Here is a 21680-nt window from a genome sequence, read left to right as displayed (position 1 = left end):
GCTCTAGAAATTATGTTCGTTCACTCCTGTATTTGAGTACGGTAGAATCTTTAGGATACGCTAGCAGTCTGCAGCTGTAGCTGGTGCGTATACAAATGTCTGACCAAGACATTATTTAGCTAATTAAATAATTAAGAGCAGAAGTTGGCACGAGATCCAGGAGCGGATCGCCCCTTGCTGCGTACCCCTGCTGTAGAGCATCCATCTAGCCTTCCTTTCCGCAACGGTAAAAACAATACGACCGCTGTAATGGAATGGGTTTTTTCCATGAATGACACAATTAACGCAGTGAATGCTGACCACCGTGGCGGTACAGCCGGGGCAAAGGTGCAGTTCCAGGCACGTACAGTAACTTAATAACACGGACATTCACAAACCACAACTAGTCTCCCCGTTATTTGCTCAAACTATGTTGATGTTGCTGACAGACTATCCAACAAAAACCCGGAACACATTTGAAGAAGAAAAACATCTCAATCTGAATTTGGTGAACGTTTTATTCCCCAGGAATAACTTTACGCACAATGTGTTCTCCATACTCCATCATTGGTTATTTTGACCTATAATTAATATCTTTGGGTTTTGATATCCAGGCTAAGATGAGATATTGAGCTATTTGGAAGATGATCCTGTGTTTACGTGGCGCATCGTGTGCCATTTCAATTTACACACAATGAGACCCTCCATTTTGTGGTGGAGCATATCAGCGGACTTCGTTTTGGGAACGTGACTGTGTGTCATTTGCATCCCTGAAGTCTCCCAACAAATTCCAATGCGAGCTGACGTCATGCGCGGAGATGACAAATTTGCTTAAGCACATGATTACACGGGGGATTGCGCAATTAAAACCGCAGGCCTAATTGGCAATTTAAACGTACATTAGCCAACTGCAGACAAGGAATACTGATTTGATAAAAATCTTTTTTTTCTTCTTTTTTTTCCCTCCATCATTCGCTATTGTCCTTGTAGATGGAATGCGAGCATGATTGCTAAATATTACCCTTAAATACAACTAGCGAAGTGTGGCCTAAAGACTATGGCCAGCTAATTAATGAAGATGTTTCATTCTTCTTGAATGCAGTGTGGTAGGTTTTGTATTTCCAGTTATATTTCCTGTCCTTTTACCCGAAGCCTTTGAATTTCAAAACTCCTTGTGTTTCTCTCCTTCCTGCCACTCGGGTCACAGTGTGAAAATGGCACAACTGAGGCCAGGGTGGTGTTGAGGAAACTGGCCTGATAAATAATCATATTTATGCAGCCATTCAGTTAAAACTCCAAACCTTCTGGGCTTTTAAGGACCAAAGGTTTTAAAGAAGGTTTTAGTTTTTTTTTGTTTTAAAGGCCGAAATCAAGGCAAAAGTGGCATTCCACAGCTACTCAAAATGGTTCCTGGTTGAGCGGTTCTCGAAATAAGGACAGATGGACCCCTAGACCGTGAGGAAGAACAGTTTAGAGACGGTTAGAAATCGCAGAGGACACACAGTTGGGGGTTTGTAAATTGACATCTTCGCTGAGGCATACGCGCCCAGTCGAGCGTGATGACACACAATCCTGATATAAATAGCCGTATCAACAATATTTACGGAAAGGAGAAGCAATGAATAATGAATAAGACGTCCAGTGGGGGCAGAGAACTGGCAAACAGCCAGCCCAAGCCCCGATAAGCCATCGTGAATAAAACGTATGTGGGGAAAAAAGCCGATATCGTTTGTTCATTTCTTTGTGTGTGTGTGTGTGTGTGTGTGTGTGATTGTTATTCACGTTTGACAGGTACATCTTTTTATCCCGCCTCGCCTCTAACGTCTATGGTGCTTATCCTAAGTGCATAATGTTAGCAAGAGCATTGTTCATGCACTTCAGATAAACACCAGCAAACATCTATGGTACTAATTATAGTACAGATATATAGCAGGAAGGTAGTCTTTTGACAGATTTATAGAAGTAGGACACTGAGCAGGGGTGTGTGTGTGTGTGTATGTGTGTGTGTGTGTGTGTGTATGTGTGTCTGTATGTGTGTATGTGTGTGTGTGTGTATGCTCCGGTTTCTTAAAATTGAGTAGGGAAGGCTTTTATGTCACAGCTTTCAAGTCACATGAGGCATGATGGTTCTCCTGATGACAGGGTCATCGTGTGTGACCCTGCTGCATTACTCCTGTCGTACAGCGATTCGCAGCGGGGGGCGGGTTGGGCTTCTGTGACTGGTTGGGTGGGCCTGTGGCTCATCGAGAATTAGTCCCTGGAGACGAAGAGAAGCTGTGTGAAGATGACGGAGAGGGCAGGGTGAACAGAAATAGCTGAATAACACAAACTAGTCACATTTTCTATCCCTCCTCTGCAGACTCTGTCCTGCCCTGCTGTGACATCCGGCTATGCCAGCTCGACCAGCTTGATAATTGAGCTAGTCATAAGGTGATCTAGCTGGGTATGAGCTGGTCGACTAGCTAGTGCTGGTAGCTTGTCTGAGCTGGCTGACCAGCTACCGGATGTTTCGAAACCTCGCTTGAGCTGTGTTCTTCAGCACGGTGTATACCAAACACACTTAAGTGGTTTTACTGCTGAGACGCAGATAAACTGCAAACCAGCTTTTTGTTTCTAGAACAGTCTTTACATCCAAAAACTGAACAAAGCCATCGTTTCTTTTTGTTCTCCGAAACTGAATTTTCCCTGAATCCCCAACCAAAACAACGAAAGAGTCTTGTAAGTACCGAGGCGGTACACCTCCTTAAATCATTGTTCACACTCGAGGCCAAACCGTTTTTTTTCTCTTCCGAAGGAGCGGCGAACCTGCTTTCACCAACACGCAGCGGCGGATTATAAGATCCGGCGTGTCTGGACTCGGTGCGGCTTTTCAGCTCTTGAGAGATTCTCAGGGCGCGATCGCTCCTGGCGATGGGGCGCAACAAGCGCTACTTTGAATTCGACTTCTTCGAGTCTCACGAAGTTTAGTGGAGGTGAGAAACCAGCTCCGCTACGGGGGGGTCGTGTCTGGGAATGTCAGCGTGCAGCCGGTAACGAGGCTTCTTCTTCTCAAGCGGCCGGCCGGCTACCATCCCCCTCCCCGCTTGACCTTGACCTCCAAATCCCCCAAATTGACTCTGCAGTCATCTCCGGGCTGTGCGCATTGTCTGTGTAATAGTGTTCGCATCTTATCAAACTCCGCTCTGTGCTGTTTCCAATTTTTTCCCACCTGATTGATGGTTTTGAACCTAAATTGTGTCTCAAGTAAGTCAAGGTGGCAGTTAAATAGAGCCCCTGTCTCCCCTGCTGTAAAAAACGGCTCAAGCTAGGTTTGGAAACAGCTGGTAGCTGGTTATAGAAGGGAACCTAATGCCTTTTGCCAGCAAAAAAGGTACAAATGAATTATGTATTGCTGGGTAAGAGTACAATTTTATGTAGCTATAGGAGTAACAAAGAAGATGCTAATGAGGTGCTAATCATCGAAAATGGCATTAACGAAATAAATGATTGCAAACACTCTATGCTCCTGAATTGTTTTATTGTATCTAGGGCACAAGCAACGTTTTGGCAATGTGTGCCTTCGTCAGGGTTTGTGGTTCTTCACCATACCAGATGGGATGCTGCAGGAATGGCGGCCATCTTGTGTGCGTGAGTCTGAAGATGAGGGTGAATATGCAGGACAGGAGCGGCTGACTGACTGAACAGGCTGTGTGGCCCTGTGAGTGTGTGAGTGTGTGTGTGTGTGTATGAGTCACAAGGACACTGCTCCCCAGACTCCCTCCCTGCTGGGTGTGTGACTCTTCCTGTCACACATACACACACACACACACACACACACACACACACATATGCACATATACACACCCATATATGTCCCAGTCACTCATATACATACACATATCCAGTGTCCCAGTGACACACACACACATAATCTCCCAGTCACACACACACAGTGTCCCAGTGACAGACAGACAGACACACACACGCACATACACACACCCAGTCTCCCAGTCACTCATACACACACACACACACACACACACACACAGAGGCACATACACACAATCTCCAAGTCACTCATACACACACACACCCAGTGTCCTCGTGACACACATACACACACATACACACACACACACACACAGTGTCCCAGTGACAGACACACACACACACACACAGTCTTGAGACTGCACGGTCTGAGCAGTACGCAGAAATATGTATGTGAAGGTTGACTCTCATGCGGGCCAACTTGGGTCAAGTGCTGAATTTCATGTACAGATTTGTTGACAAATTTAAAATAAATATGTCTAAGAACTGCTGTAATGTCTACACGGTGGAGCTAAAACGTATAAAATACCCTTTAATAAAAGCTGAGGCTGCACTTTAAGCGCATGTACATTGTTTGATTAGGAATGTAAATTTGTGGGGTACAGAGCAAAAACAGGAAAAAACATGTCTTTGTTCCAGACATTATTGAGGGTACTGTATTTTCAACATTGGGAATAAAGCTATTATACATATGACTGTACATTTTGGTTGGTAACATTTTGTTGAAATGGGATCCAGGCTCAGAGTATTTAAAAATTGTACTGCCAACTGACAAAACAGTTGAAGTCTTTTAAATTGGTATTTGACCCAATTCTCATACTGAAGGGGTCAAACGGTTAGGTTATGAGTGGAGTTATGTTTTTAATTTGGGAACTTAGACCTGCCTCCTAGGGGGCTTAGTAATATAGTAAGATTTATCCTAGGAGAATGAAACTCGGTGTAGGCACGCAACTTTGTGGATAACGTGTGCACAGAAAGTTAAATGAATTGGTCTCCTTCAAAAGGTAATTTTGAAAGGACAGATGGTGGTCCCGGTTAAGAGGGAACGTTCTGGGAACATTCACTGACGTTATCTATAGATTCTAAAAAGGTTAAACAAAAATGACAAAAATAACGTTCCTGGAATGTTCTAGAAACATGTGATTTGAGAACGTTTTGCGTCACAACATTTTTAGAACGTTGCACAGAACTTTCCCCAGTTGCCCAAAAAATAATATGTTCAGGTAACCTACAATAAGGTTCATACAACCTTGTACAACATTGTGAGAACGTTAAGAAAGGTTACATATAGACGTTCTAAGAACTTGCAGAAAACTTGATAAATTGAACTTTCTGGGAACTAAAACTAACCTTCAGAAAAAGTTCAAAGAACCTAAAATTGTTAGCTGGGGTGTTGACTTTTTTTATAATTGAGAAGGAATTGTTTACTCTCTCCCTCCGAGCGTACAGAAATTAGTCTGCTATAAACGAGGGTTTTTGAAGTTCTCCGCTCAGACAGAGATTTGGTTTGGAGATACGATTGTTGTGGTTGAGCAGCGAGTCAGGGCACAGTTTCTGGCTGAGTCATCATTGTGTTGAAGGCGGTGATGTCAATTTATTTTCAAGACCTTTTTTGGGTTTTCTCTACATTGAGTCTTCTTGACAAGACAATATATCTTCTTCGGGCCATTGCATTGGGCAAAAAAAAGTCTCATTGAAGTTTCCTTGACTGTTGAAGTTGACCTTGGAGGAACACGGTAAGCGCCCTGACCCACACAGGTTCAGCTGTGGCTCCATTTCGTGCAGGATCTGATCCCCCGCTCCACTCGTGCGAGACTACACAGGAGACTTTCTGTTGTTCTGCGATGTGGAGGGGTCAGAGGTCAAACGACACTTGGCGCCCTCACACTAACCGCCGGGGGGGGGGGGGTCAACGAATGCACCACTTGATTTGCCGAACCTGGTGACACGACCTTTCACCTTCGACCTTTCCCATCATTAGCCTAATTGGTCTTAAATGCACTGTTGTGTCAAGGGCTTTGAGGTCCAGGCTCCGGTTTCTCGTGTTCGCGAAATGGACGGACGCGCTGGTTCTTACCGCCATTCCGCCAGGGGAAGCCAGTCCCTCGGCTCTCGTGCGGCGCTTGAGCGCTGGGCTCCTCGTCTCTGAAGGTGAAATCCAGCGGGCCGCGGTTTAAACTGCAGCCGCGGAGCATCGTGCCGCTCCGCAGATAACCCGGTCTGTGAACCTGTACATGTCTAGAGGAACTGGAAGGGCATCTCGAAAGTGGAAAGTGGAGAGACGTCTGCTCCTGATTTTCACTGGGCCTTTTATTAGACAGGTTCGAGTTTTCAGAAAAAAGTGGGGAAAAAGTAGAAAGATACATGCACACACACACATGCACACCTACACACACACACATACACAAACAGACACACACACGTGTACACACACGTACACAAACAGACACACACACACACACACAAGGGGACAATGATGAGCAGCAGTGAGAGGGCTGGAGGAGGCCGTTGTTCAGCCTCTCATTATCAGCCTTGTTACCCGAGTGGTCCAGGATTAATGAATGAATCACAAGCCCCATCTCTCCTGCGTGGAGTCAGAGCGGGCTGCTCATTGTGGTTTCATTTCATTTCGCCAGACCGTCCCAAGGTCAGGCCAAGGCTTTCCACTCATTTATACAGCTGCGCTTACCCCTCCTGGTGTTGTTCTTGGGGCCACAGCAGCCGGGCCTAAACCAGCAGGATTTGAACCCGGGAAGACCCCTGTGAACCCGGGATGAATGGAGGTTGACCTTCTACACCCATCGCCTGGCAAGGCCTGGCTGCAAGGGGTCATGGGTCAAATACGTCATTGTTTTGGATTCAAATACGTTTGCACACTCAACTGAGCTTGTTCAACTGATCGGAACCTATGAAATACTTTCCAAATGTGCAAGCCCCGGACCGGATGGTCCTCTTTGTTTGCTCAGTTGCACCAGGCAAGATCAGTCGAGCACAGAAAAGTATTTGACTGCAAGTCAATTACGTAGTTGACCCAGGTGGGTCGCCTTCTGGCTCGACGCTCGTCCAAATCTGCCAGCTGGGGTCGGGCGACCAGGTGGGGTTTGCCCTGGTTTCCGCGGTGATCTCCGGAGGCCAAGGGACGGCTCGCTGGGAATATGAGTCACATTCTGCTCGGAAGTACCACAGCTCAGTACGACTCTGCTCCATCGCGGTCCAAACGGGGCGGGCCTGAGCGTAGAGCACACACGCCTGGTCGCTTTTAAAGATGGCCTAATTCTTTTGCCATTTTTTTTCTCATTTATCTTTTGAAGGCCAAAATATTCTGAGCAGACCATGAGGGAAAACCAACTGAATTTTATGTGAATAGAACGGTAGAGCCACAGGCAGGTGTGCTGGCTTTCGTTATTACTCAGCACATAATTGATTAATTAAGCAGATAATTACACAGTTAACTCACCTCACCTGGTTTCTTGGGTCTGAATTGTTTGCTGATATTACGGCGAAAACGGAAAATGGCACACCCTGTGGCTCTCCAGGACCAGGAGTGAGGACCCCAGCACACCCTGCGGCTCTCCAGGACCAGGAGTGATGAGGACCCCAGCACACCCTGCGGCTCTCCAGGACCAGGAGTGAGGACCGCTGGTATCAAATTTTGAATGTAAGTGAGATGGGCCACAGGTGCCTGCTACTTACAGTACGACATCACTCGTTACATGCGAATCGGAGGTGGAGTGCTCTCCTCTTGCCAGCGTGTATGCTCGAGAGACTTGGACTTTTTGGTCCGTTCTTGCCGTGGTGCACGCCAGAGCTTCAAATGTCTTAAAGTGGTTACGTCGGCCATCTTGCTCTCAGATTGTCATAGCGACAGGCCGGATGCACAGAGGAGGGAAGGGAAGACTGCGTTCTGAGACGAAGATCAGGAGTCTCGTCTCGCTTCTTAGAATCTTTAAGGCATCAAGGCAGCACGGATGGTGCAGTGGGTAGCACTGCCGCCTCACAGCAAGGAGGTCCTGGGTTTGAATCCCCGTCGGCCGGGGCCTCTCTGTGCGGAGTTTGCATGTTCTCCCCGTGTTTGCGTGGGTTTCCTCCGGGTACTCCGGTTTCCTCCCACAGTCCAAAGACATGCAGGTTAGGCGGATTGGAGAGTCTAAATTGCCCGTAGGTATGAATGTGTGAGTGAATGGTGTGTGTGCCCTGTGATGGACTGGCGACTTGTCCAGGGTGTATTCCTACCTTTCGCCCAATGTATGCTGGGATAGGCTCCAGCCCCCCTGCGACCCTGTTCAGGATAAGCGGGTCAAGATAATGGATGTGTTCAAATGTGAAAGGGGAGATGCAAATGATTGCTAAAGTGCAGCCTCAGCTTTTATTAAAGGGTATTATATACATTTTGGCTCCACCATGTAGACATTACAGCAGTTTTTATTCATATTTATTTTAAATTTGTCAACAAATCTGTACATGAAATTCAGTATATGACCCAAGTTGGCCCGCATGAGAGTCAACCTTCACATACATATTTCTGCGTACTGCTCAGACCGTGCAGTCTCAAGACTGTGTGTGTGTGTGTGTGTGTATGTGTGTCACGAGGACACTGGGTGTGTGTGTGTGTGTGTGTGTGACTGAGAGATTGTGTGTGTCACTGTGATGACAGTTGGTGGAGGTGGGGGCGTTATTTAAAGCAAACCGCCATTTTGTTGCCGATTCAGGCAGCAGCTTGTGTAACGTAATTTGGGCCCCCACCCTGTAGGAGAAAGCGGTATGAAAGGGTGACGACCCTGCTGGAAAAAAAACAGCTCAGGCTATGTTTTGAAACGGCTGGTAGCTGGTCATTTCAAGCTGGATTTTACACCAGGGCATGAAGGTCTATACTGCAGCAATGAGGGGCGCTAGATGCTGACAAGGTCAACGACAACAACGGCTGCACGGCCACCGTATCTGTCAGGCCGAAAGGAAGATGAATGCAGGATGAAGTGGGGAGTGTGGGGGGAGGGGTGTCTGGTGGTTAATAGGGTGGTCTCTTGCGTGTGTGTGAGATCTTCCGCAGATGTGGAAAGTGCTGTGGCCCTCCCCACGGTGGAAGGTGGGGCAGGGGTGCGGTGGGACTGGAGTCTGGATTGGGTTTTTTTTTTGGGGGGGGTGGGGAGGTGCTCCAGTCGCACCCTACGGCTCTGTACCTTTTGTCTCTTTGCGGGCCGATGCTTTTCATTTTTTAAATGGAACAAATTCTGAGCATTCAGATGTGAGAGAATGCCTCTCGCTCTCAGCATTGTCTCGTGGGTTACATCATTTGTTTTCAGTTCTTCACTGTCTGAAAAAAAATGTTAGATAACACTCAAATTAATTTAGAGGTAAACTAATGATCGCCTAAAACGTGCGTATTCTGCATTTTTTTAATGAATTCACCAGGATTCTTTTTTTTTTTTATCTCCCACTAATTGTCTGTTCTATTCGCAAAGGCTACTCAATAAGTAGTTTGCTGTTCCTTTGTATTTTTGTCTGCATATGTGTGTGTGTGTGTGTGTGTGTGTGTGTGTGTGAGAGAGAGAGAGAGAGAGAGAGAGAGAGAGAGAGAGAGAGAGAGAGAGAGAGAGAGTGCTAGCGCTAGCGCAGAGAACTGAAATAAGTTCAGTTTTGCGTAGCTGCATTTTTATCAATTGATGTTGATTCTCATTCATGAACGTCAGAAGAAGTGGAGATTAAACGGAGAGTTTCTGTAAAAGTCTGCACTTTTACAGTTTACGTAACCTTCAGAAATTCCACACAGTTTGAGTCCTCCTTGCCAGCAAGAGTAGATCAATGAATCAGGACTCAAGTTGAAGCTATTGCTTCTGACGCACTGCAGTGCAATCACAAGTAGACTCCAACTGCATTATGTAAGAGCTTTAGGAATTCCGGGGAAGTTCGCAAATACGTTTTTAAAACAGCCGTGCTGCAGCATTCCTGGTTTTGCGTGGAAAAAAGGTATTGCAGTAATTTCGCTCATTTAGTCGGCTGCCATCTCACACCTCCAGCTCCAATCAAGGCTCCTCAGACCTGCGCTGTAATTAGCATGTTTTAATTAAAACGCCGATGTATTTGTCGGAAGAAATTAGGCGCCTCCAGCCACCACACTATTAAAAAAGGGAGAAGTAATTGGAAAATAATGTCAATGGGAGAGTTGTGTGTGTCTGTGTGTTCCCCTAGCATTTAAATGAAGCTGAAAAGCAACTGTTCACCAGTCGTCAGTAACGGGACCTTGAATTTCGGTTAATTTGGGAATAATTCTGTCAAGCTTGACCCGAAAAGTAATTCTCTGCCGTCCAACGAGAATTGTCCGTGTCACACTCAGTAGATGGGATGTAGGGGTATAAACATTTATGTTGTGTCCAATTTCATAATGCGTTTTCCCCCTGACAGATGTATTGACGTACCGTTTGCAAGGTCGATTGGTTCGCATCGAACATGACCGCAGACTAATTGCAGTCCGTTTTGTTCAACGACTGTTAAGGCGAGAACCATGATGACTGGAGGCAGAGTGGGCGAGGAAGGTACAACGTTATTTAAAAGCACCCTTTTAAATTCCCCAATCGACCTTCCCACGTTTGACACGCTAATGGCTCCCTTTGTGTCTCCGGATAGAAATTAACCTTTGCTTTAGCCCGGCCCCCTTTTCCACGATGTGACACGGTCCCTGGTGGAGTGGCTCAATTCTTGTTGACCTCACCAACTTCAGTAACGCTGCTTTTAACGAGGTTCTGCTTACAGACCGCAGCAGTGCAGGCGTGTTGACATAAAACCTCAGAGGAGCTGTTGAAGAGGCTTCCCTCCGCATTTTTCCCCCCGTTCTTCTCTTTTTTGTGCGATGTTCTGGCAGCGCGTGCAGTAGCCTTACATAAAGGCTGACTAAATAATTCAGCAACAAATACAGGATCTGTCACAACGAAGAAAGAATTGTTAAGAGTGCATTAGCACAGATCCCTGCTCCACTTTCCCAGCGTTTCCACCATATAAATGTGTTTATTAAAAAACATTCTCTGTGTTGCATTGCATTTTGGGGAAACTGTTACCCATCTTGTTGTTGTTAGTCTGTATGTACAAACTAGGGCTTGGTGTTGGTCTCATTTCATGGACGTTTATCTGTCAAGAAGATAAGCAGTTCAGTGAAGTTTTTCTGTTATGCATTGCCCTGCATTATCGGTCGATCTCATCCATCAACAACGTGCTATACATATCTCTCATTTCTTTCCCATTACCTGCTGATGTAACATGTACTGCAGTTCACAGCATGTGCCATTCTCCATGTACCATTCTCCATGTACCATTCTCCATGTACCATTCTCCATGTACCATTCTCCATCTGCCATTCTCCATGTGCCATTCCCCATGTGCCATTCTCCATCTGCCATTCTCCATGTGCCATTCTCCATGTGCCATTCTCCATGTGCCATTCTCCATGTGCCATTCTCCATCTGCCATTCTCCATGTGCCATTCTCCATGTGCCATTCTCCATCTGCCATTCTCCATGTACCATTCTCACGGCTACAAGAGCAGGTACCCTACTGCGGCCTGTTGCATAAATGTGGGTGCATTCACACTCACGCACACGCACACGCACACGCACACACACACGCACACGCACACACACACAAACACACCCACACCCACACACACTCACACACACACACACACACAAACTCACACACACACACACACACACACACACGCACACGCACACGCACACGCACACACTCACACACACACGCACACACTCACACACACACACACACACACACACACAAACTCACACACACACACACACACAAACACACCCACACACACTCACACACACACACACACACACACACTCATGTTCACAGACCAAAGGAACATCAAAACACATAAACAACATAGACACGTGCAGGTTCTGAGGTTCAAATTTGGCAGCTACCTATTATTGCTTACATGGAGCAATATCTTGCCATCTGCTCGCAATTGTGACATTCCAGCCAGCCACACACACACACACACACACACACACACACACAAATGCGTAGAACTCATTGACCACTTTATTAGGTATTCATTAGACTGATTTCTTTCCGTGTATTGGTATTCTGCTGCTGTAGCCCATCCACTTCAAGGTGTGATATGTTGTGTGTTCAGAGATGCTCTTCTGCATGCCACTGTTGTAACGTGTGGTTATTTGGTGTTACTGTCACCTTCCTGTCAGCTTTGGCTAGTCTGGCCATTCGCCTGCAGAACTGGACGTGACTGTAACCTCAAGTTCTGTGTGAAAATCCCTGTTCTGCGCTACTAAAAACATCCTGTCTGGCAACAACAATCATTCCAAGTCCCTGAGATCACATTTTGTCCCCATTCTGATGTTTGCTCTTCACAACTGAATCCTTTGACCATGTATGCATGCTTTTATGCATTGAGTTGCTGCCACATGATTGGCTGAAATATTAGTATTAACAAGCTGGTTTACAGGTCTACCTAATAAAGTGGTCACTCAGTGTATGTCTGTACTGTATGCATATATCTTTAAAGTATCTGTATGTGCATGTTTCTGCTTGTTGTTTATTAATCTTACAAAGGCTAATTGACAGGTTTGTCTTGTAAGGAACAAGGGAGGCCTTATTTTTTAAACCCACAAAAAAGTAACGTTTTTTTTTCATTATTCTCCCGGAGTTGGGGAAAACCCTCAGTTCTGTTGAGTAGAAGCCAGTTGTTTCCCTGCTTGGGTTACAAAATGGCAGACGTGCCAATGTGGGGGAAATCTCATGTCTCATGAATAATTTGTCTCAGAAGATGCATTGGCTTACTGTGGCCATGTTGTTTAGGCTTTTAGCAAATATATAGAGAAGTTGGATTGCGGTAGAATTTGTATATAATGTTTATTTGCTGGAAATTATATTGAAATGATTTTTTATATACTGACCTGTGGAATAAAGTGGGTGATGCTGGGGCTTGAGGCAGGTGGTGGCAGTTTAGCGTCTTTATCAAGGACGGATTATTCCAAACTTCTCCTGTAGGACGAGGTCTCAGTCTGTTTTCCCAGGAATAGCCTCCACAAACATCTGCATCTACATTGCAATTCTGCCTGCTAGTTCATTGAACACACACACACACGTACACACATGTACAAACACACACACACACAGACACATACATACAAACACACACACATACACATACACACACGCATGTACACATACACACACACGCACACACACACACACACACACACACATATAAACACACACACATACACATACACACACATACAAACACAGACACATACACACACACACACGTACACATACACACACATACAAACACACACATATAAACATACACACACACACACACACGTACACACATGTACAAACACACACATACACACACACACGGTAAAATAAGTCAAAGGTCGCTGCTGATTTAACAGCAGAAAAGGGTACATTAGTCTGAATGTACTGCACTGTGTGTGCTCTGAGGTGATTGAGCACTTCATATTTTGTGGTGCGTTCTGTGACGCCCCACCAACCCAAGAGGAACAAATCAATCTCAAACCCAGTCAAAGTGGGACAGGATCCCCGGCGCAGAGAGAACAGGGCCCCGACCACAGCTGGCATTAATAAAACATATTCCAGGTGAGCCGGGGTCTGAGAAACGTTACCCTGCTGCTACTCTTCTTTTGGAACAGTCAGCGGCACGTCTGGTATGATCCTCGGTGGCTCGCGGAGACCCGGACCGCGTCACGGTCTGAAGAGTAACGATACTTTCGCGCAGGAGGCTAACGGGACACGACAAGTGGAATTATGAAGGCAGAACTATAGTCCGATTATGTCTCTGTCGCTTGACCTGGAAATCAGGACGGGGGGAAGGGGGGGGGGGGGGGGGGGGGCGAGAGGCGCCGGGGGCGGACTTTACTGCCCTCGGAGTGTCAGCTTCTGTTTGCATGCTCCGTGTCTCTCACACACGCTTCGTGCATTTTATATTTCAAAGGCGCGTGTGCTCGGAAGGGCTGGGTGATTCGGAGGGGGGGACGGTGGGGGACGAGGTCGTACTGTATAATTTTAATGTATGTAACTGTAATTGTAATAATGATGCAATTCAGGGCAGAGACTATGAGGAGGGGCATGTGCTGTCCTTGGAGGTTAACGTTGCCTTTTATTAATACTGCCAGGTTCACTCTATACGATATCCATGTGTATGAAAATACACAACAATAAAGAGAGAAATGTTGGGACTGTGAAAACAGGAAAACACTGTTACAAATAGCCGAGCGCTGAATTCCCAGTCACCGACGTCTAACAATCTAATGCCGTGACCGGTTATTTATCTCATTCTTGTCATTGGCAAAAACATTCAGGCTATATCAGGGTTTTTTAAAATAGATTTGGGTTTTACTATTTTTATTTTGTTTGTCCTTGTGTCACGGGAAGGACTTTAGGAAGGGGAAATGCGCCTGCGGGTGAACGCAATCGTTCTCGGCGAACACTGAAGGTATTGCGACAGCATCATCAGTGGAGGTATCACGTCTGGTGGCATCTCTTTATAGCGACGTTGACATCGCCTCACTTCGACGCCGCGTTCCGCAACGAGAGCAAACACTCTGACTGACACGCATCCTGAGGGAATTCCGCTGCGGAACCTAATCCGGTTCTGTTCCATAAGCGTTCCAAACATTATTCATTCGCGCCGCAGATGGCCGCGTTTGGAATAGAGTACATTTTTCTCATTACCTGTTGACGTGACAGGATATTTACTGCGGTTGCAGTCGTGCGCCAAAGTCACAGCGGGTTTGTAACCTACTGACGGCCTGTTACATAACCGTGAGGAAGAGGAAGAGCAGGAGGAAGGTGGTGAGAACAGGCCGTTCTAGGACTGTCCTATACTGGACCTAAAACTCCAGAGTTCCCAGCACTGCAGCAAACTCCTGCATTTACTCAGCCCCTAGGGCTCTGCTGAATGGCGCGGCAAGCTGTTCCTCAGACTGATTACTTTTTAATACCTGCGCAGAGTGAACCTCTTAGAGACACACACACATACACACACACACAGCCACACACACTCACACACACACACACACACTCACACAGCCACTCACACACACATATACACACACACACACATACACACACACTCACACACACATACACACAGCCACACACACACACACTCACACAGCCACTCACACACACATACACACACACTCACACAGCCACACACACACACACAGCCACACACACACACACACATACACACACACTCACACAGCCACACACACACATACACACACACTCACACAGCCACACACACACACATACACACACACTCACACAGCCACACACACACACATACACACTCACACAGCCACTCACACACACACACACACACACACAGCCACACATACACACACACACACTCACACAGCCACTCACACACACACACACACACACACAGCCACACATACACACTCACACATACACACACACACACATACACACTCACACATACACACACACTCACACAGCCACACACACACATACACACACACTCACACAGCCACACACACACATACACACACACTCACACAGCCACACACACACACATACACACACACTCACACAGCCACACACACACACACACATACACACACTCACACACTCACACAGCCACACACACACTCACACAGCCACACACACACACACACACACACACGCATGCACGCACAGACACATAGGCTAAATAACATTAGATACATGATATCAGTTTTTCTTTTTTGCATCTGCGTTCATTTAAAGCTGCAAGAACACAGGTAATATGTACTTATACATTCACCGTACTGTACTGTACTTTTTCACTTTTTATTTTGAAATGTATGGAGTAGGTCTCTGCTGCTGCGTCTCAAATCACGGTCCTCAAGGGCAGAGAACCGCTGGCTTTCTAGCCTCCCTTCATCCGGGAGTCAGGTGTGAAGACAGTCTGGCCAATCAGTCGGATTGTAATGAATTCAAGAGCATAGCCAATCGGTAATTCTACAGTTAATTAGTTGGAAGGAAAAAAGACCAGGGCTGGATTTGGATTTTATGGTCAGATTTGACTCTTTCAGGAGTAGGTTTTTATTTATAACAAATATCTTTTCCTAAATGAGTGTCATAAATTAAAGCTATACAGCAACAAAATGTGTAAAGGGATAATGTGTATAATTTTAATACCAATAAGGTTGAATATGAGTGTGTTCTTGTTTGGTTTCAGCATCGTTAGTGGGCTGGTTGCCGGGTGTATCTTGTGAGAGATATTTCTGTCTCCCTGGGAGAACAAGGAAGGCCTTATTTTGCGCGGGGGGGACTTGCGAGGTCACCGGTCTGTACAGGCCGTCTTTCCCATGCGGAGATTCCCGTAATGTGCCGGTTTATTCCGGACCTCGCGCTGAATGTGACAGTGTGCGTCTCAGATGACTGGGCCGTTTGTCCGCCGGTCGTTGTGTTGTGGAGCGCGTTCGGACACGGTGGGTATTATTCAGCCCTGTCGGCGGAAACATCCGGATCAAGAGCGGGCGAGGGACAGGACGAGCTCCGTCTCTGACCTTTTTCCAGCAGTCTGCAGACACGGGTTCACATGTGCATATGTACTCACACGCTCAGTGTGTCTGGCACCGTCAGCTCCTGTGAGGTCATCTCTGCAGCGTCTCCACGGATACCGTTCACACCTGGGCCAAATACTTGTATACAAATAAATGTTTTTGATTCACATGTTTTTCTACGGTTTTCTGAGCTTGTCTGGTGTATTGGAACCTATGAAATACTCTCAAAAAACTACAAATCCCACCTTCTGGTCCTCTGGGTTAGCTCAATTGCATCAGGCACGATTAGTTGAGCACAGAAAAGTATTTGAATGTAAAACAATGACATAATTGACCCAGGTCTGATGTATTTTCTCGTTCCGTTCTTGCACCACAGCAGCTGAGCTCATGGACATCCTGTAGATCTGGGGGGTGGACGGGGGGGTGGAGGAGAGGGATGGGGGAGGCATCCTTCCCAAACTCAATATTATCATGTAGTATTGGGTGGTACTGTGTGTTTGTGTCCCCTTCCAAAACACATTTTTAAAAAGAATTCTGGTGTTGCCCCCCAAAAAAGTTGAAATGAGATCTATGCCTTTGACTGGGCTGGCCATGTTTAATGGTCTCTATAAACCTGGAGGAATGGGGACACAGTTCCGAAAAAGAGTATGCTGCACTAATATATCTTGATAATATATTTTATCTCAATATAAGAAAAATATTTTGCAGTACTTTACAGTATATGGAGAAACATACAAATGTTTAATGCGTTCCTGAAATGTTGATGTATAATCTTCTGAAAATAATGTTCTAAAATGTATTGGTCATTCCAACATAAAATAAAATAAACTGTACGTGAACTGTGTTTCTCCAATATGAGCAGTGTATAGTGTGATAAAGGTCAAAGTACACCATCAGACAACATTCTCGCACTGTAACTGTTAAATATTTCATTTCATTTTCAAATGCCATATTGCATTTGCCACAAATATGTTTTTATGACCGTACTTGGTCGTTTTAAATAATGGCCCTGTAATAGATCTATCCACCGAGGCCATTTCATGTGTATCCGTTTCTGGATAGTCTTCCGTCCTCGTAAAAACACAAATAAAACGTGGTATTGGTTTTACCACCACCCTTGCTCCTGACATAAACATTTTAAAGAGCTTGATGGGACGTTTTCAGCCTGGCGTTAAATCTGCTGAGTGCTGTGCTGGGTGCTGTGTAATTGCACAGAGTTCAGTCAGGCAACTCGCCGGATTGATTTTAACCGAACGAATTAAGTAATGTTTGCTGAGATTTAATGCGAATGCAACTTTAGCATCTTGGCTCTTATTGTTGCCTCTTTGGGTTGGGAGCTACTGGGACTCATTCCAATTGCTTATTTTTCACATTTTCCACCTTTGTGTACTCCTAGCTCCGCCCATCAGCAGAGGCTATGAAAAGAGGCAAGAAAAAGAAATTAAGATAGGGAAATAAAAAAAAAATGACTTTCAAACTTCAGTTACAGACGTGGCAGGTGGATGCACAAGTAGATCCTCTGGTCGATACGTCTGGCTTTTCAAAACAGTATTTCCACAAAAAAGATGCGCTTACGTTTGCTAACTTCTACTTCTAGCTCTTAGAGGGAACATTTAAGGGGTTGGAATGTCCTTAAAGATGGCGGACCTCGATCGACTTCCGGGTCAGGAGCAAGAAGAAGAAGAAGAAGAAGAAATAGGAGAAAAATAAGAGATCGGAATGAAGCTCTGGTCTAGGGCACGAGGGAAGATTTCATGATTTGTTTTTCATGTAGAAACAGGCAGGTGAACTTATGGTATTTTTATCAAATCTACACTTCATGGCAAAGGACAGGTTTACCTGTGATCTTGTCTTGTTTCCTGAGAAGCGCTCTGTGGGCGGAGCTATCAGATCCAGGATGGGAGGGTGATAAAGTTATACCCTGCCCACGAAATCGAGTGGAAGCTGATGGGGAGGAAAATGCCACCACAACAAACTTACAGACAGGGATGATAAAGTTATCTTAATCTAAAGATAAGGGTGTGTGTGTACTGACAGGGCCTCTTTAGACTAAACCACTTCGTCAGAGCTGTCGTGAGAGAAAAACAAACAAACAAACAAACCAACAAACATACAAAACAAGGATTTTGGCTGCAGAGTGGAATGATTTGCAACAAAGACCCGTAACGACTTAAATGCAGTATACACACACACACACACACACACCCACACACACACGCACACTCACTTGTGCCTGCACATACACATGTACAGACACACAAACACGTACACTCTCACACTCTCACACATGCACACTGTCTATCTCCACCACAATTCCTCTTCCCCGATCTCCATCTCCATCTCTCTCTCTCTTTCTCACACACACACACACACACACACACTCCCTTGTGCCTGCACGTACACATGTACACACACACAAACACGTACACTCTCGCACTCTCACACATGCACACTGTCTATCTCCCCCACAATTCCTCTTCCCCTATCTCCATCTCCATCTCTCTCTCTCTCTCTCTCTCTCTCTCTCTCTCTCTCTCTTTCACACACACACACACACTTGATTCCAGTTGTCAGAAATGCAAAGTCAGGGGTTTTGGGCTCTCATAGTGGATTGTGCCTTGGATGTGGCAGACACATGTAAATGAGGTTAATTTTGTCTGATAGAACTGAGCGTGGCATGTGTCATGTGACACAATGAGCAGGTGTTGTGTGTGTCACCAGTGGGTCTTCCTTCTGTATGGACGATTTCACGTGTGGGCAATGATGTGTGGAAACATGTGATACCTGCCCTCACCCCCCCACACACACACACAGCCCCCCCCCACACACACACAGCCCCCCCCCACACACACAGCCCCCCCACACACACACAGCCCTCCCCACACACACACAGCCCCCCCCCCCCAACACACAGCCCTCCCCACACACACACAGCCCCCCCCCCCCACACAGCCCCCCCCACACACACAGCCCCCCCCAGTGGGTCCCAGCGCCTGGATACTGATCCAAAATGGCAGGCCGGGGAATGTTCTCCGGAGAAGGGATGACAGCGACTCCCATCTCCCGCCTCTTCCCCGTCGCCGATGTGCTCCAGTCTCCGGTCCCCGGGTTCCCCTGTGTGGGACGCGGAACATTAAGAAGGGTTTTCTCCATCTGTGCAGAGACACCCCCCGCCCCCCGCCCTCCACCCCGGCTCTTTTAAAATACGAGCAGTCTTAAAAGTTTAGTTCCATCGTGTAATGCGCTCCTCAGCCTTAACCTGTCACAGCGCCCATAATGGGCTCCCTCTGCATGAAATTAACCCACTTTCCCCGACGCTTCCCGCGGCCGCCGCGACAACGCGAGCTCTGGCGGATTGGAAAAAGCGGTCAGCTGACGTGGTGAGGAGGCGTTAATAAAGTGACTGCCTTCGCACATCTACGCTGGAGTCTCTGCATTCATTTACATTGTAAATCCGAACTCCCCCTCTGCGCCTGCCAAGTTTGGGATAAGGTCTAAATCCCTATGTATATATATATATATATATATATATATATATATATATATATATATATATATATATATATATATATATATATTTGTTTTAATTTGCTCTTTGCATTAGAGTGCCAGACTTTGATGTAGGCTAGAGAACCGGCTGGAGATCTGTTGGCTACGGCCAGCCGCTAATTATCTGGAATATTCCGCCCTTTCGAGCCATGCCGCATCTCTCCCGGTGCGACGCCGACTTTAAATCCGCGCTGTCACGGCGTTCGCAGGGGTGAAGTGCCGTAAACGAAATCAAAATCTCTCCTAAAATATTACAATTCATCACCCCCCCCCCCCCTTCACCGGTTCGCTGGCTCCCCTGCTCCCTCGCTGACTTATCCGCTACTGCAGACAGCTCCCTTGTTCGCCGTTTGCGTGATTTATTAGGAGAAGTTTCAGCAGGTCGGCCACACACACACACACACACGCACACACACACACGCAGTCCCAGCGCATCGGTTTACTGTAAAGAAATGAGATCCTCTTTAACATGAGTGCGGCTGGGTAGGCCCAATCAATCAGAATTATCCATTTTAAAGCGTGGGAGGCATTATAGGCCTGTGTATATTTTATACATTTGTTAATATACAGCACTGTGCAAAGGTCTTAGGCACCAGTATAACATTCTGTACAGATAGGATTCTTTCAAAAATAATTCAATGAAAGGTCATAAATAAACATACTATACATTTTACATTACATTTTAGTAATTTGGCAGGATAGTTAAAAACTGAATCAAATCAATATGTTTTGTGACCATCCTGTCCTGCAGGTCTATAACACAATCAGCAGGGAGGTTGTTCCAAGCAAGTTGGAGAACTTGCCACAGTTCTTCTGCAGACTTTGGTTGGCTCCTTGCTTCTGATCACAGACAGCCTTGATCAAGTTTTTGTGTAAAAAGTAGTCAATTGCTTACAGTAATATGTTACTTTTTCAATAAAATGCAAAAATGTCTCTGTAAAATTAAATCTTTTGGAAAATGAATATTTGGAAATCTCAAATGTGTTCTTTTTTATACTAACAAATGTGTTATTTTATATTAACACACAAACACACACACACACACACACACACACACACACACACATACACATATACATATAATAAAGCCTAGGGTGCCTAAAACTTCTGTACAGTGCTGTATATTGTATATATTTTTCTAATAGCTACGAGGATAACCAAAAGACTGTATGACAAAATTGTGAATGTCCATTTAGCTTTTCAGTTTCAGTGTCAGGGTCTAATCTAGGCCTATATTCTTATTTAATGTTAATCACTTAATGAGTTTAATGATTTTCAAATAAGTTCCAAATTACATTGGCATCATTTTTTCATTTTACTGGCATAAACATTTTACTAGCCTATAGGCACATGTAGCTATTTGAGCCTACTACTCAATCAAGTAACGTTGAGGCTGAATATTGAACTTAATCACCTGAAAACCACATTTTACGACGGTATTATAAGGAATTATTTTGATCTACACACGTTGATCGTTAACTCCAAAGGGATGAAATGAGAATATAGTGTGTGTCTATTTCAGATGTAAACGCTGCTGATGTATCTGACAGCCTATCGTGATGTGAATGGACGTGTCTTTGATCTATAGACTCCAGTTAGCCGCCGCGGAAAGTGGGGAAAGCTCATCACTGGTTTCTGATTGCGCGTCCCCTCGGTGGAAGTCCCGCGGAGATAAGACGCTGTCATTAGCGGCCGGGAGAGCCGACAACAGTGGGATCACATCCTCTGTACGTCAAAGCCCCCTTTTTATAGCCCGTGAGAAAACCAGGC

This window comes from Conger conger, chromosome 7 (genome assembly GCF_963514075.1).
Source record: "Conger conger chromosome 7, fConCon1.1, whole genome shotgun sequence".
Lineage (NCBI taxonomy): Eukaryota > Metazoa > Chordata > Actinopteri > Anguilliformes > Congridae > Conger > Conger conger.
This window is presented reverse-complemented; position numbering follows the sequence as displayed.